The sequence below is a fragment of the Symphalangus syndactylus genome, chromosome 22 (assembly GCF_028878055.3).
Source record: "Symphalangus syndactylus isolate Jambi chromosome 22, NHGRI_mSymSyn1-v2.1_pri, whole genome shotgun sequence".
Taxonomy (NCBI): Eukaryota; Metazoa; Chordata; class Mammalia; order Primates; family Hylobatidae; genus Symphalangus; species Symphalangus syndactylus.
In genome coordinates this window covers 58,966,843-58,980,975 of record NC_072444.2, presented here as the reverse complement: position 1 = coordinate 58,980,975, position 14,133 = coordinate 58,966,843, and the positions used below count along the sequence as shown (strand labels likewise).

The 14,133-nt window shown below is 43.1% G+C and overlaps 1 protein-coding gene across 4 annotated transcripts in view; it reads right to left on the bottom strand.

The window, feature by feature from the left end:
* Window positions 1-14,133, bottom strand: part of MGAT5 (alpha-1,6-mannosylglycoprotein 6-beta-N-acetylglucosaminyltransferase) — a 324,876-nt gene that overhangs the window by 271,660 nt on the left and 39,083 nt on the right. The window contains exon 2 of one of the 4 annotated variants that reach the window (XM_063631000.1): window positions 3,774-3,823. The exons of 2 other annotated variants lie outside the window; for them this stretch is intronic. The gene's annotated coding sequence lies outside the window, so the exon portion shown is untranslated. Of the gene's footprint in view, window positions 1-3,773; window positions 3,824-14,133 lie in introns of those variants that run through there. One more of the 4 variants, XM_055261080.2, reaches the window with a different exon arrangement.

The following is a 14,133-nucleotide window of genomic DNA, read 5'->3' as shown; positions in this document are numbered from 1 at the left end:
TCACGGTTCCTTGAAACTGAATTAAGAGGGGAAACGGATGGCAGTGACCTAACAACAAAGGAACCCGTAGCTAAGGGTGGATCCAGGTAGTGCCAACCTTCCTCAGAGAGAAGGTACACTAGAGTTCCTGACAGGTCTGAGTCCCAGGCCAACCACACAGTTCAGAACTTCCAGGGACAAAGTAACAGTAATTTTAACACAGGCCAAAGCAAATATCTTCCAAAGTTAGTAAGACATATTAGCAGCAAGATCAGAAAGGCAGGGAATATGTAGGGGTAGGTACATAAGAGCCTGCCCTATTTACTCTCTGTACTTGTGTGGATATTTGAAATATTTAAAATATTTAGAACTTTTCTAGGGAAAGACAAAGAAACATGAAAACCTCTTGCCATGAACCAGAATCCTGATTAGATGCAGCAGACCTGGACACTGTAGGTGAAGGAACACTGCTCTGCTGCTCCACATACCCGGACACATACTCCCTGGTAGGGAGATATGGGCTGGCCCACAGCCCCACCCTGCCCATGGGCCAGGAGGGAAGCAAGGTCTCACCTACCTCGCCACTCTGTCAGTGGGCAGTGGTGTCTAGAGTGCAACCGTGGGGATTCTGAGCCACTTCCCAGGCTCTGAGAATGAGGACTGAGATGAGATACTGACATGCACCACAGGCAAAGCGCCCAGAAGAGGTGACAACATTCCTCAGCTAACAATCTTGCCAAAGCCCATGGTCACCATCAAGCAGGCTCAAGAGGCCTATTTCTGCCCAACGCTAGGCAAGCTATGCACCCCAGCCAAGATCAGGCATTGGCCTTTTATAAGATATGACTGACCAACATCCTGGGAAGCACAGGAAGAAATCTGAGCAGAGACAAGGAAGGTGCTTTATTTTAATCACGTTTAAGACTTGCCATCTAGTTCCCATGACTTGTCTCAAATTATTCGTCTTTGATGCCAACAGGAAAATGTCTTTCGTTTTTAATCTCATACTCTGCATTTGTTGATTAACACATTTCAATGTCTGTGCTACCCAGGTAAAAATAAAATGAAACAAAACTTTTACTACCTAAAAATTAGAGTGCTTTATACTCATTCAGCTCATATGCTGCTATGTGCCAGCCACTGGCACTAGCCACGCATGGCATAGAGGGGAGTGAAGCCAGCGCTAGCCCTCAAAGAATGTCTAGACAGACCCACAGTAATGAAAATCCATTCCAATTCTGCCCTTTCTCTACTTTCTTTGGCAGTATATGTTTCTCAGATCCACTGGGGTGGCTTTCGTTTTTACTTGTACCAGGAACATGGCATCTTTCTCTTCCAGTTATGTCTTAAGAAATGAGATGTAAAAACAGGCTCTCTTAGAAACTAGGGCATAACTGACCACACACAAGATCCACTGGCCATGTGAGAAATGTTTCCTGACATCCAATTCCCAGGGATACCCTCTTATCACAGGCTCTGTGGCTGCTAGAGTTAGAGGCTCATTTGGGCTTAGAAGCTAATACTCTTCCCCAATCTAAACTGACTTCGTATGATCTCACATAAATCTAAGCACAGAGCCAGGACAACTTCTTCCTATCTAAGTCAGAAGAGAGATGATTTATAACCTGGGTGGGGGAGAACAGTGAGCCACTTCACCACCTTCAGGATGACCCAACTATTTCCTCACTCTCCAAGGTGGAGAAAGCGTGTAGAGGCCATGTGCTTTATATGCTGAAGGCTATTTAAAGGATTAGAAGGAATGTAAAGTCATCTGTGATATGGCTTTCGAGTTATAAATGTCAATGGCAGTTAAGTCTGCTGCTTTGGGAACTCCTCCAACAACAGGTTGACAACAGCCCAAGCCGATGGCTCTGGAGGAGGCTGACAGACAGCTGCTCTTTCGGTAGTTATTCCTGAAAGAGCCAAGAGGCCTCTCCAAAGGCAGCTAGGTATATGACATGCTGGAGGGGGAAAGCGACAACATATTTAGCGGCAGAAAGACACAGCCGAGGAGTCCCACATGACGCCAACACGTCTGCCTGCCTCATGAAGGCTGTCAAACCCACATGGTGCAGAGCTGAGAACAAGAGGGCGCAGATACTGGTGTGAGAATCGCAGCACAGTAAATGCAGGAAGACGATCATCTTTCCCAGAGCATAAACCACAGCACTGGGTGGCAGGGCTGACAGACCCAGCTCCAGCCTCCCCAGTGCCAGCCTACTATCCCCAGCTGCCCCGCCTGGCAACCCTCGAAGAGCAGACTTCCCTACCTGGCAGCACTAAACCAGTTTCAGGGGAAACAGACCCTGGAAGACAGATTGTTTAGTTGTCCAGTCCCTAAAATGAAGTCACATTCCTATTAAGCAGGGTGTGGGATGTATATATGGGAGACATGAAAGGATGGATTAAATATGCTTGTATTTGAGACAAAAATCTCATGTTTTTAGAGATTAAAAATCCCTTTGAGTTTCCAAAGGACACATTTTCTGTTTCTCTGGTTTCTGCCAGTGGGACAAACTCTCAAGGTGACAGCCAGAGAGAAGCCTTAGATAGAAGTCACGTGGTCACACGATTTCCTAGCTCTAACGTTAATGCTTTTATTCACATCAAGACATTCATCTAGTTTTGGGATGCTGGGGTGTTTTTTCTCCTGTGATGTTGTCAGAGACAAAGTGTGTTCAAAGACCCACATACATAAAAGAAACAAGAATTAGGAATGTTTAATGTTTCATTCTGTTAACCCCATAACCTTAACACCCAATTCCTATCAGCCTGTGAAATATAAATGTTCTGCTCCAAGGTGAACATCTCATTTACCAAGGTAACTTCTCAAGGGTCTGCCCCTTAGGCAGTGGGTTTAAGTGCTACAAACAATTCAGACGGCTAAAATAAGGAAGTACTGGCCAGGCATGGTGGCTCACGCCTGTAATCCCAGCACTTTGGGAGGTTGAGGTGGGAGGATCACGAGGTCAGGAGATCAAGGCCATCCTGGCTAACATGGTGAAACCCCGTCTCTACTAAAAATACAAAAAATTAGCCAGGCATGGTGGTGAGCACCTGTAGTCCCATCTACTTGGAAGGCTGATGCAGGAGAATGGCATGAACCAATGAGGCGGAGCTTGCAGTGAGCTGAGATCATGCCACTGCACTCCAGCCTGGGAGACAGAGCGAGACTCCATCTCAAAAATAATTAATTTTTTAAAAAAGAAAGTACTTAGCAAATTCCTTCCTCCATAAAATATGCTCAGAATTGAGGACTTAAGAAAATACACCTCTTGGAGCAATGGTTCCTCAATACAGACACAGTTCAGAGACTATACTGTCCTTAGGAGTCACACGCTCCAGTTCAGTGGGCTTCCTTCCACTGACACCATGATGACGTGTGTGTTGGGCCCAGGTTGGGCTGCTCTAAAGGGCCAGCCTTTCTACATAAGAATTAAGTGGCCATGGTCAAGCTCAATACATGTGTATTGATAATGATTGAATGAAGTAAAAAATAGCCTTCTGCTCCAGTCACTTCACTAATTCTATACACATAAAATAATCTTGTCCAATTACTCTGAAAAAATTCTACCAGGCCTTCACCAGATAGCCAGAGATGTTCCCTCAGGATTATGGGTGGTGCCAAGAGAGCCACCCCCTTGCTCTTTGGGACCAGAGTGCCAAAGTATATTTTGATGGCCCCAAATCATAACATGGGACTATTCTATATAACTTGGCCCTCTCCCCGACAAGGGCAAATACCCCAGCTCTCTGCTTAGCCCAGGTGAGTATCTGCTTACTATAGTACTTACATGGCTTAATGGAGCCTCCTCCAATGTCCACTGTAGAATAGGAATCACTTCTGAAATCACAAGGACAAGGACGGTTTTAAGTTCCTCCTCTTAAAGGACTTGATCCATTGCAAACAGGCTGACAAAGAGCTTGTATGAACTTTGGTTCTCCATTTTTTTTGGAGCCCAACTGCCTTTAAGATTGTCTCCCAAAAAAAGATACTTAAAAATAGCTAGGTGGGCGGCCCTATCACTTCAACACCCTGAGGCATTTGTCTAAAAATTATTATCTCACTTGTTAGGATCCAAATCCATCCATTATTAGTTCAGCGGGAGTAAGGTGACACTTGGGAAAGACAGAGTCTCTGCACAAAACTGCTTCCTGTCCCAGGTCTCAGGAGGCATTAAACCAAAGCTCTTACCAATCCTAATGCTTTCCGGACTAGCCTACGTTAATATATACACACAGTCCCAAGTATGTGTGTGTGTGTGTGTGTGTGTGTGTGTGTGTGTGTGTATGCACAATTTTAAAAATAGCGCCATTACAAAAAAAAAAAAAAAACTAAGGAGTTTATAGTATGAAATAAACCCAATCGAATTACAAGCCTGTTTGTTCAAATAGATTCCTTGTACCTGTTTCTCCCTGAAGAATAAAACCAAAAGAAGCAATAAAAAAGCCATTTTAGAAATATATCTCGGCTGGGCACAGTGGCTCATGCATGGAATCCAAGCGCTTTGGGGAGGCTAAGGCACACAGATCACCTGAGGTCAGGAGTTTAAAACCAGCCTGGCCAACATGGCGAAACCCCATCTCTACTAAAAATACAAAAATTAGCTGGGAGTGGTGGCATGTGCCTGTAATCCCAGCTACTCAGGGAGGCTGAGGCATGAGAAATCACTTGGACCCAGGAGGCAGAGGTTACAGTGAGCCGAAATTGTACCACTGCACGCCAGCCTGGGTGACAGAGCAATATTCTGTCTCAAAAAAAAAAAAAAAAAAAAAATAGTAGAGATCTATATCTACTATGTGCTTCTGATTTGGCTATTTTCCCTCTACAAAACGCCTTTATAAAAAAGAAACCAGGGAAATATATGTCCATTAAAAGACATGTATAGTATGTTTCTGATGTTCATGGACTGTATGAGCAGAAAATTGTAAAACTGAGAAGGACCTCAGTAAGGGAGGGAGGGATAGATCCACCTTCAAGCTGACTGTTGTCTTAAGACTACCTTATTCTCAAGGACTTCATGGAAGAGCATACTGTATAATCATCTGAAAAGTTTCTGGAAGAGTTTCATTATTTTTAATCCAAACGAAGCCAATTCCTGCAAACCGCATAAAGTATTAACATTTTTGTCTGTGTCAACAAGTTCTGAGCAGTAACAGAGGTTTGTACACTTGGGCAACTTAGGAGAACAGGCTCAACCCACAGTCATTACAAATCCACCATCTCTATGAAACAGTCTGGGCTCAATAAATGTTTACTAAAGGATGGACGGTTGGAAAGAACTGATTCCATGCCAGTGACCCTTTTTAAACTAGCATCTGTCTGAGATAGCCTTGAGGTGAAGGAATGGGTTTTGAAAATGGATTATCGTGATACGGAAAAAGCTGTAACTCTAGTAAGTGCAGTCAAGATTTGTTTCTAGAAAACAATCCTCAGCATTTTGGTCATATCAAGAGCACTTCATTCATGAGTAGTGGTGTAGGCTAATGGAATATATACCCACATGCCTCGGGTCTAAATGATACCAACTTAGTTTCAGTGCTTTTAATCTTTTATGTTTTCATAAACACCTACTTGGTGCATCATATGGCAATTTTCCTTATGAGTACTGTCCATGGGTGGCAGGTGACTTATGAATCATACCAGTAATAAAACTGTAAGATTCAAAAAAAAGTTCATGATATAAAGAAGTAGTTTATTATCCTTTACTTCACCAATGCTTTCAAATCTCGATTTTACCTGAAGAATCAGACCAGCTACTTCCTGAGTCACCTGAAAACTACTGCCTCACCCTTGGCTCTCTGTTCATTTGCAAAACACCTGGTCACCAAGAAACCAAAGGGCCCTTTAATTCTACCGTCAGCAAAAGCTTTAATGTTCAACTAATCTTAAATATCATTTCCTGCAGAGCCAAGTATGTAACATTAATGGAACTTTATAGCCATTTCTAGCTGTGTCTATAGATAAAGAAAATATTGAAGAAGTCTTTTCTCCTTCCCAATTTTCAAAACAGTATACCACCACAGCATTCATCAAGATTTCACCCAAAGTAATTTTTGGAGATTAATTGGCTCCCTCAATTTCTTCTTGGGATTATGCTGTAATTTTCTTCCCTTTCATAATTATAACTAAGCTGTAAAAGCATTTGTAGATGGATATCATGGAAGTACAATTCAATCTTTTATATATATATATATATATATATATATATATATATACATACATATATATATAGTATGTGTGTATATGTATTTTTTTTTAATTATGGAGATGAGGTCTCACTATATTGCCCAGGCTGGTCTCAAACCCCTAAGCTCAAGTGAGCCTCCTGCCTTGGCCTCCCAAAGTGCTGGGATTACAGGCATGAGCCACCGCACCCAGCCTTGAAATCCCATTTTCAACCAACATTTATTCCTTTCATTTTATTTTTTGGATGAAAGTTATAAATGCCCTACAAACAAAATAACCTACTTGATACACTATTACTCTACCACAGCATTCTATCAGAAACCTGCATTGTGTCTTTGCCCTCCCCCAAAGTATCTCTAAAGGTGAGCCATGACAAGCCAATACAGGTGCAGGGCCCAGCTGTGTGGTGCCCACCCGGGATCCAATGGCACAGGACAAAGGTGGCCAATTCCAGACCTCCAGGTCTCACATCTCCCCATCCACTTATGCCCCTCAGCACTGGAACCTGTAAGGTTGATCCCTTCTCAAGGGGTCAACCTCAAGCATTTCTTTCTCTTATTCCCTACGGACGACATCTCTCCCAATAGAAGAATCTCAGAATCTTGAATGCCAAAAACAACCACGGATTTCCCTATCTTTGTCCACATCTAAGACAAAGGTGGCTGAGAACATCAAAGTAAAGAGTGTCTATGGTTCTGCCTAAAACCCCTTTATGCCTAGAGAAAATATTTCAAATAAGACCAACTGATATGCACTAGAAACAAATCAGGACCACATTTATAAACTTTAAGTCTTTCAATCTTCCTTGTCAAGCATCAGATAATCACATAGAAAAGAGCCCTACAATTACAGTACTAGCTTCACATGGCTTTCATCCACATTGGGCAGAGCAGCTAAATTCACCATACTGTGAAGCCCAGTTTCATAGATCTAGGTTGGTCTTTGACGCCAGAACATATTAAATGGTAACCTTAAATAGGTTTAGATTCACTCAACTCAAAACTTTCTCTCATCTTTCCATTTCAATGGGGCCTCTCATCAAGTCTCCATGAAAAGTGTCCCCCAGATACAATAAAATCAAAACCTGTCCGAACTCACTAATACTGCCTGGGCTCAAATACAAAGCTCCAGCTCTCAAACTGTGTGACAGCAACCAAGTGACTCTCCAACCCCGCCCCCAGGCCCCCCGCACCCTGTCTTTTTGTGTCTAAAACAGAGGTCATCATGGGGCCTCATTATGAAAATGGGGATTCACAGCCAAGGCAAGGGAGACACAGTCTATGTGTGGCACCAGGGTCAGTAAGCCTTCCACAAATGTTAGCAATTATGATTACTCTGGTTGCTGTTGCTTTAATGTGACAATAAATTAATAGGATAATAAACGGGCAGTTCTAGAACCACTGCAAAGCCTGGAACCATAGGAGCAGGTGGTGCCTGATGCTACCTGACAGTTATTTTGCTGATAGCTACTTTGTCAGGCAGGTGTGACAAGGATGATTTAATGGCTTGCAACTTGGAATGCCCTTAGTTAAAATGACTGCTCGCCTACAAATGGTCCCCAGGTGCAGCATGTTTGATTTACAATTGAGAAAATAATAGCCAAACTTCTGAATCCATCACTAACTTGGATTACAGAGACCATACTTGTAGCTAAAGCTTATCCAAAATTTTAACCAAGACATGATGAAACCATGCTGGGAGACCACTTATCTAGGTTTGCAACCATTTTTAATGTTCATTTGCAGTATCACAAAGAACAGATTCCCTTTACAAGACTTGCACACCATTCCAAACGAAATTTGGTATTGTCATCAAAATTTTAACAAGCACCAGGGTATTAATCTTAAAATTCTGTCTTCTAAATCATCCCCAAGCTACTTGTGTTTCTTTCCTTTAGCGCAGTGGTTCTCAAAGTGTAGACCCCGAACCGGCATCATCATCATCCGGGAAGGTGGGAATGCAAAAATCTTAAGACTCTGGCCACAGGCCCACTCAATCAGAAACTCTGGGGTGGGGCAAGCGCTCCAGGTGATTCTTGGATGCATGCTCAAGTTGGAGAACCACTGCCAACACGCCATAAACACGTGGGCTGGGCCATTACTTCAGACAGCTCTTTTCCTTAAACTATCTGGCATTTTTCTGTCCCTTAGAAACCTGCTATAGGATGATGTCAACTGTTCTATTTTTAATTCCTCATGATGAGGCTGAGGATGATTCATTCAGCACCTTATGTGATCACTTAAATAGTAAGGATCCTTCCCTCCCACCCCTAATGGAAGGTGACTGCTGCCTGTTATTTCTGATGTAACTACAGGAACAATTCAGTAACAAAAGCTTGTCCTTTATCAACCTCATCTAATGTTGTAATAGAGACTTATAACTCTGTTAGTTTCCATAATGTGTTCCTCATAACGTATCCTTTGAAACCCATCTTAACATATGTCATAACAAAGAAACACAGAACCCAGGATCAAATTTGTAGTTAATAGAGATCAAAACTGCAAGTCTTTGGGCAAACCTTTTTCAATTGACAAGAAACAAGTCTGTATCAACCATCTGGTTTTATCTCATTTATCTAAGTGAAATCCCTATAAAGAAAAAAAAACAGTTGATTTAAAGCTTTTGATGGGTCCTGAGGTGACCTCATCTATTGTACATGATCCCATCACCACCCAACATCTAACTTAACTAATTACCGAAGTAGGAAGCATTCAGAGACATTTCCTAAATATTAAATAAAACCTTTTCTATACCTTTAATTTGTTGAGGTGTGTATTAATTCAGAGAAGTTAATTTCATACCTGCTATGAGGTCTCCTGATGAATTGTGAATACCAACATGTTATTAATTTCCCTTGTTTTTGATTAATCTCGCACTTAATGCCAGACAAGAAAGGCAACATTAACGTCTGAAAGACAAAGTTCAGTTCTTGTAATATACTAAATCAACCTCACATGTTCAAGTAAACAAAGCCCAGATAAGGAAATAGTGTCCAAGGTGTGAGTAAATAAATGCCCAGAAACCCAGCATGTTTAAGCTGTAAACTCCAGTTTTAATACTCCTCGGGGAGAGGAAGAGAATGGAAGTCAGAATTCTGAAGACTGCACTATGCACGAATAAACTTGTGCCCTTACTGTTGACCAGAGACATGATTCATCACACTCTAATTCTTAGATTTCCAAGGGTCCCTCTGGGTATTACTCAGGCTCTTCACACCTTTCTCCTTGTCTTCTCTGAACTGTCTCTGCGGTCATCTCAGCACTCCTGGCTCAATACGTGTGAAAAGACAGTCTACCTCATCAGAGGGTATGAATGAAAGGAGCAAGAACCCAGTCTCATGCAGTTTTAGATCTTCAGGGACCTTTGTGTCTACATGCCAATCCTATTCCCCTTAATAATGCCTATAGTGAGAACCTGCTATGTGCCGAGACACTAGGAGCCTAAAGCAAGTTATCAAACATAGCTGTACCTCTTTGAGGTACTATTTTTCATACCTTACAGGAGAAGAAACTGAGATTCAGAAAGCTAAATCTCTTGCATAGTTGATCACCATCTTAACACAGATCTGCCAAGCTCCCAAGCCTGGAGTCTTCCATATCACACTGCTTCCCTAGGAACATGAGTTACAGAACATTTCTGGCTCCCGAGTTTGTTTGTTTGTTTGTTTGTTTTTTTTGAGACAGTTTCGCTCTGTCACCCAGGCTGGAGTGCAGTGATGCGATCTCGGCTCATTACAAGCTCCGCCTCCTGGGTTCACGCCATTCTCCTGCCTCAGCCTCCCGAGTAGCTGGGACTACAGGCGCCCGCCACCATGCCCGGCTAATTTTTTTTGTATTTTTAGTAGAGATGGGGTTTCACCGTGTTAGCCAGGATGGTCTTGATCTCCTGACCTCATGATCCACCTGCCTCGGCCTCCCAAAGTGCTGGGATTACAGGCATGAGCCACCGTGCCCGGCCCTAGATAATTTTTTTAGAAGACCTGAATGCTATGAGCATGCCATCTTCCTCTAAAAAATCTTCCCTTCCCACTTCCAGCTCCAACTCACCGAAGTCTTCTTTGAATTCCAACATGAAACAACCTCACAATCCCATGCAATATATTAAATTTTCTAATGTGCATTAGAGTATCCATGTCTTAAATCTCCACTCACAAATAAGCCAGCCCCACTAGGACTTACATCCCAGCTCTCTGGCTAAATAGAGCAATCAGTCATCTCTGGCCATCAGCTAGAGCAGTATTGCCCAACATGGAAGCCACTTACGACGTGTGGTTATTTCAACCTAAAGAAAATTTTAAGATTTCATTCCTCAGATGCTCTACCCATATTTTAAGGGCTCAAAAGCCAGTTGTGACTAATGGCTACCATACTGGATAGCACAGATACAGAACACTTCCATCATCACAGAAAGTTCTACCACACAGCCCTGGTGGAGAGCTATCTCAGGGCAGCATCTTTTCATCTTATACCCTGCCAACACCGTGCTGGAGGACAGAGCCTCCTTACCACAGAATTAAGGGACTGTCAGGTTAAGTGTTGCCATACTCACGTGTTTTGTTTTTGTTGTTTGCCTTTTTTTTTTTTTTTTTTGAGACAGGTGTCACTATGTTGCCCAGGCTAGAACAGAGTGGCTATTCACAGGCACAATTACAGCACACAACAGCCTCACTCTTCTGGACTCAAGCGATCCTCTTGTCTCAGCAGATCTCATCTTTTAACAAATAACATTTCTGGAGGAGTTAAGTCATTTGGCATACTTATTAATATAGAATACTAACTAGTAAGTGGACTGACCTCATAGGACAGAAAGCATCAGAAATGAGAGGCGCTAAGAGAAAATCATAGCAAGCCCTTGCATTCAGGAATAACCACCCTGTGCAACCGCACCTCAGGACGCACCCAGATGCAAGCCCCACAGACAAGCAGAACCACCCACACGGGCCCACCTCTGAGATGCATCCTAATCAAGGCTCTCTCCATGTGAGAGATTAACCTTTATAATTCTTCCTTGGCAAGATGAGGTCCCCAAATTTGGTCTCGTTTCTATTTATTAAAGAGGACAATGCTAGGAAACCAACTCTCAAGGCTTATTTCCTACTGATCACTCACTGAATTGCTTCACTGAAAGTTGGAATAATTAGCAAGTAGACAAGCTTTTGTTGACAATGACAGCAGGCTAGAAAAGAGCCTCAGTTCCCTCAGGGACAACTGACGTAGGAGTTTTAGTTTAAAAGATTTTCAGGAATTAAAAGCCTAAGAAATTCTGGGGGTAGCTCCAACTTGGGGCAGGACCCTAGAATACAATACTGGTTACTGCTGGATTACAATACTGGTTACTGCTGGATTAGAACAGCCGGAGTGAGGCACATGGAGTGCTAAACAGGCAAGATCATTGATATGAATTTCAACTGTTAACACCTGCAGGTTCCCTACACATTGCATTTCTTCTCTCTCTGTTGTTCATTGTCCCCTGTCCTCTCTTCCTGCTGTCTGTGCATTCAGCCACTAAAACTGAATTCCGCACCCAGGACAAGCCAGCCTTCATGGCTGCCAATATTGGTCTATAAAGAAGTGGATCCAAGTCATAATGCTACTTCGGTTGCCAACTCCTTTAGATGACTTTGGCAACCCCTTTGACAGCCCCCTGACTCCAACTGCTATACAGGTCAGACCTGGGTCTCTCTCAGTACAATGTTAAGGTAATGAATGGGAACTGTGTGCAGCTAAGACAAGAAACCAAAGTGGAGAATTTTCTAATAACAATGCAAATCAATTCATCCTTCTGGGGGAAAAACAAACTCACATGTTCCTCTTAGAACCTCTGACAATCACCCAGTCCTGGACAAATGTGCCTCTCTCCTCTCAGCATCCAACTCCATCACATCAGTAAGATGGCTGCCTTTTTTCTCAGCATTCCTCACCTTTGCTTAAGAACCACAGCCAGCTGAAGTGCTAACTCTGACAAGAGTCCGTGTCTTAACTGGCTCCTACTCAGCAGCTTACACCAGCTTTCTAACCCGGTGGGCCTTTCTCCATCCCCATGCCTCTCCCCTGATTTCATCCTGCACACCTGCTAGGTGAACCGTCTGGAACACCCTTACCCCAGCCCCTACTCACTAAAGCAGGGCCTTCAATAAGGCGTCTTAGCTATCAACATCTCTAAGATCAAACCGTGGCCTCCAAGGCCCTCCAGAATCAGGAAGGGCTGCTCTAACTAAGAAATCTACCTTTTCTCCATATTGTAGTCAGGTTATTTTCCCTGTCCCCAATACATCCCCCTTCCAAGCCCACCTTACCCTTGCATAACTCAAACATCCCCTCTGGGAAACTTTCCCTCCTGGGTGTAGTAACTCTCCTAAGCAGACTGTCAACTCCTCAAGAGCAGGGCACGTCTTACACTTCTCGGTGTCTCTGCAGAGTATTTCAGACACAGAATCTTCAGCAACACCGACACTCCACAAATATTTGACAATCCACTGAAAATACAGTTTCTATTCATGCTCCTAAGTTCATTATTCCAACAGCAGATTCTCAGACCACTAAGGTCATCCCACTTCAATACACAGTTTGCAAGGCACTTAACATCTCTAAACCTCGGTTTCATCTTCTGTGAAATTGCAGTAATAACAGCACCTACCCCACATGGGCATTGGTGTTAAAGAGATAATGGTGAAGCACTTAGCATCGTGTCTGGTGCACAGTAGGCATCCCATGCATGTTATTTCTACCCCTTCTCCTAATAACAGTAAGTCTCCTTAAGGGGACAATGTAACACAGTAGAAATAACATGGTTGGGAGGATAGAACGAACCTGGGTTCAAATCCCAACTCTGTTCAGATCCTAACTGTGGGACCTTAGGGAAGTCACTCATCACTTAGCTGTATTACCTTCAGTGGTAAAAGGAGATCAATAACCTCAAAGGATTAGTCTAAGGACTAAATGAGAGAATATACCTAAAGTTCCCAGTACATAGTCAGCAGCTCAATTAGTAGCATTTACTAAATACGGTTTTAATTCCGTTAAAGCCCTAACAACTAGAAAAGAAAGACACACCCTTGCACTCCTCGCTTATCTGCCATCTCCTTGTGGTCACATTCTTTAAGGGAAGTCCCTAAATGAGGCCCAGAGTTTCAGCTGACAATCCGCCAGTCTTCAGCAAAAGGTCCTAACACCACGAGTACAAGAAAATTACATGGTGAGCTGCAAGGAGACCCATTTCTTCAAGGGGAGCATGTGTTTTTTTGTTTTTTTTTTTGTTTTTTTGACATGGAGTCCTGCTCTGTCACCCAGGCTGCAGTGCAGTAGCGTGATCTCGAGTCACTGTAACCTCCGCATCCTGGGTTCAAGCAGTTCTCCTGCCTCAGCTTCCCAAGCAGTTAAGAGCTACAGGCGTGCGCCGCCATGCCCAGCTAACATTTTTTTTTTTTAAAGGACAGCCAGGGTTTCACAATGTTGGCCAGGCCTCAAACTCCTATAACCTCATGTGATCTGCCCGCCTCAGCCTCCCAAAATGCTGGGATTACAGTCATGAGCCACCGCGCCCGGCCAAACATGTGTATTCTCATTCTTATCACTTCACCAATCTCCAAATATTCATATCTACTCCTATTCTACACGTTTAGCAAGGTCCTTCTAGAAAGAAAAATACACTGGTACCATTACTCATTTAAAAAAAAATAAATCTATGAAACTATTCTAACAAAAGGAGAGCCGGAAGTGCTGAGAGAAAAATCCACAGATTGAACTCGATATGCAAACAAGTAGATAAAATATGACAAGCCCATGAAAAGCCCCCAGCCAAGATCACACCCTTACTAGAAAGAAAAATAAACTCTACTCTTCCAGACCACACTGGGAGTTTTTGAAAACCGAGGGGAAGTCAGAGCAGAAGACAATCCTGAGGCTCCTACTCCCCTCTTCCTAGCGGCCCAGGCTTCCGCCTCCTGCCAGCCAGAGTCCAGGGCC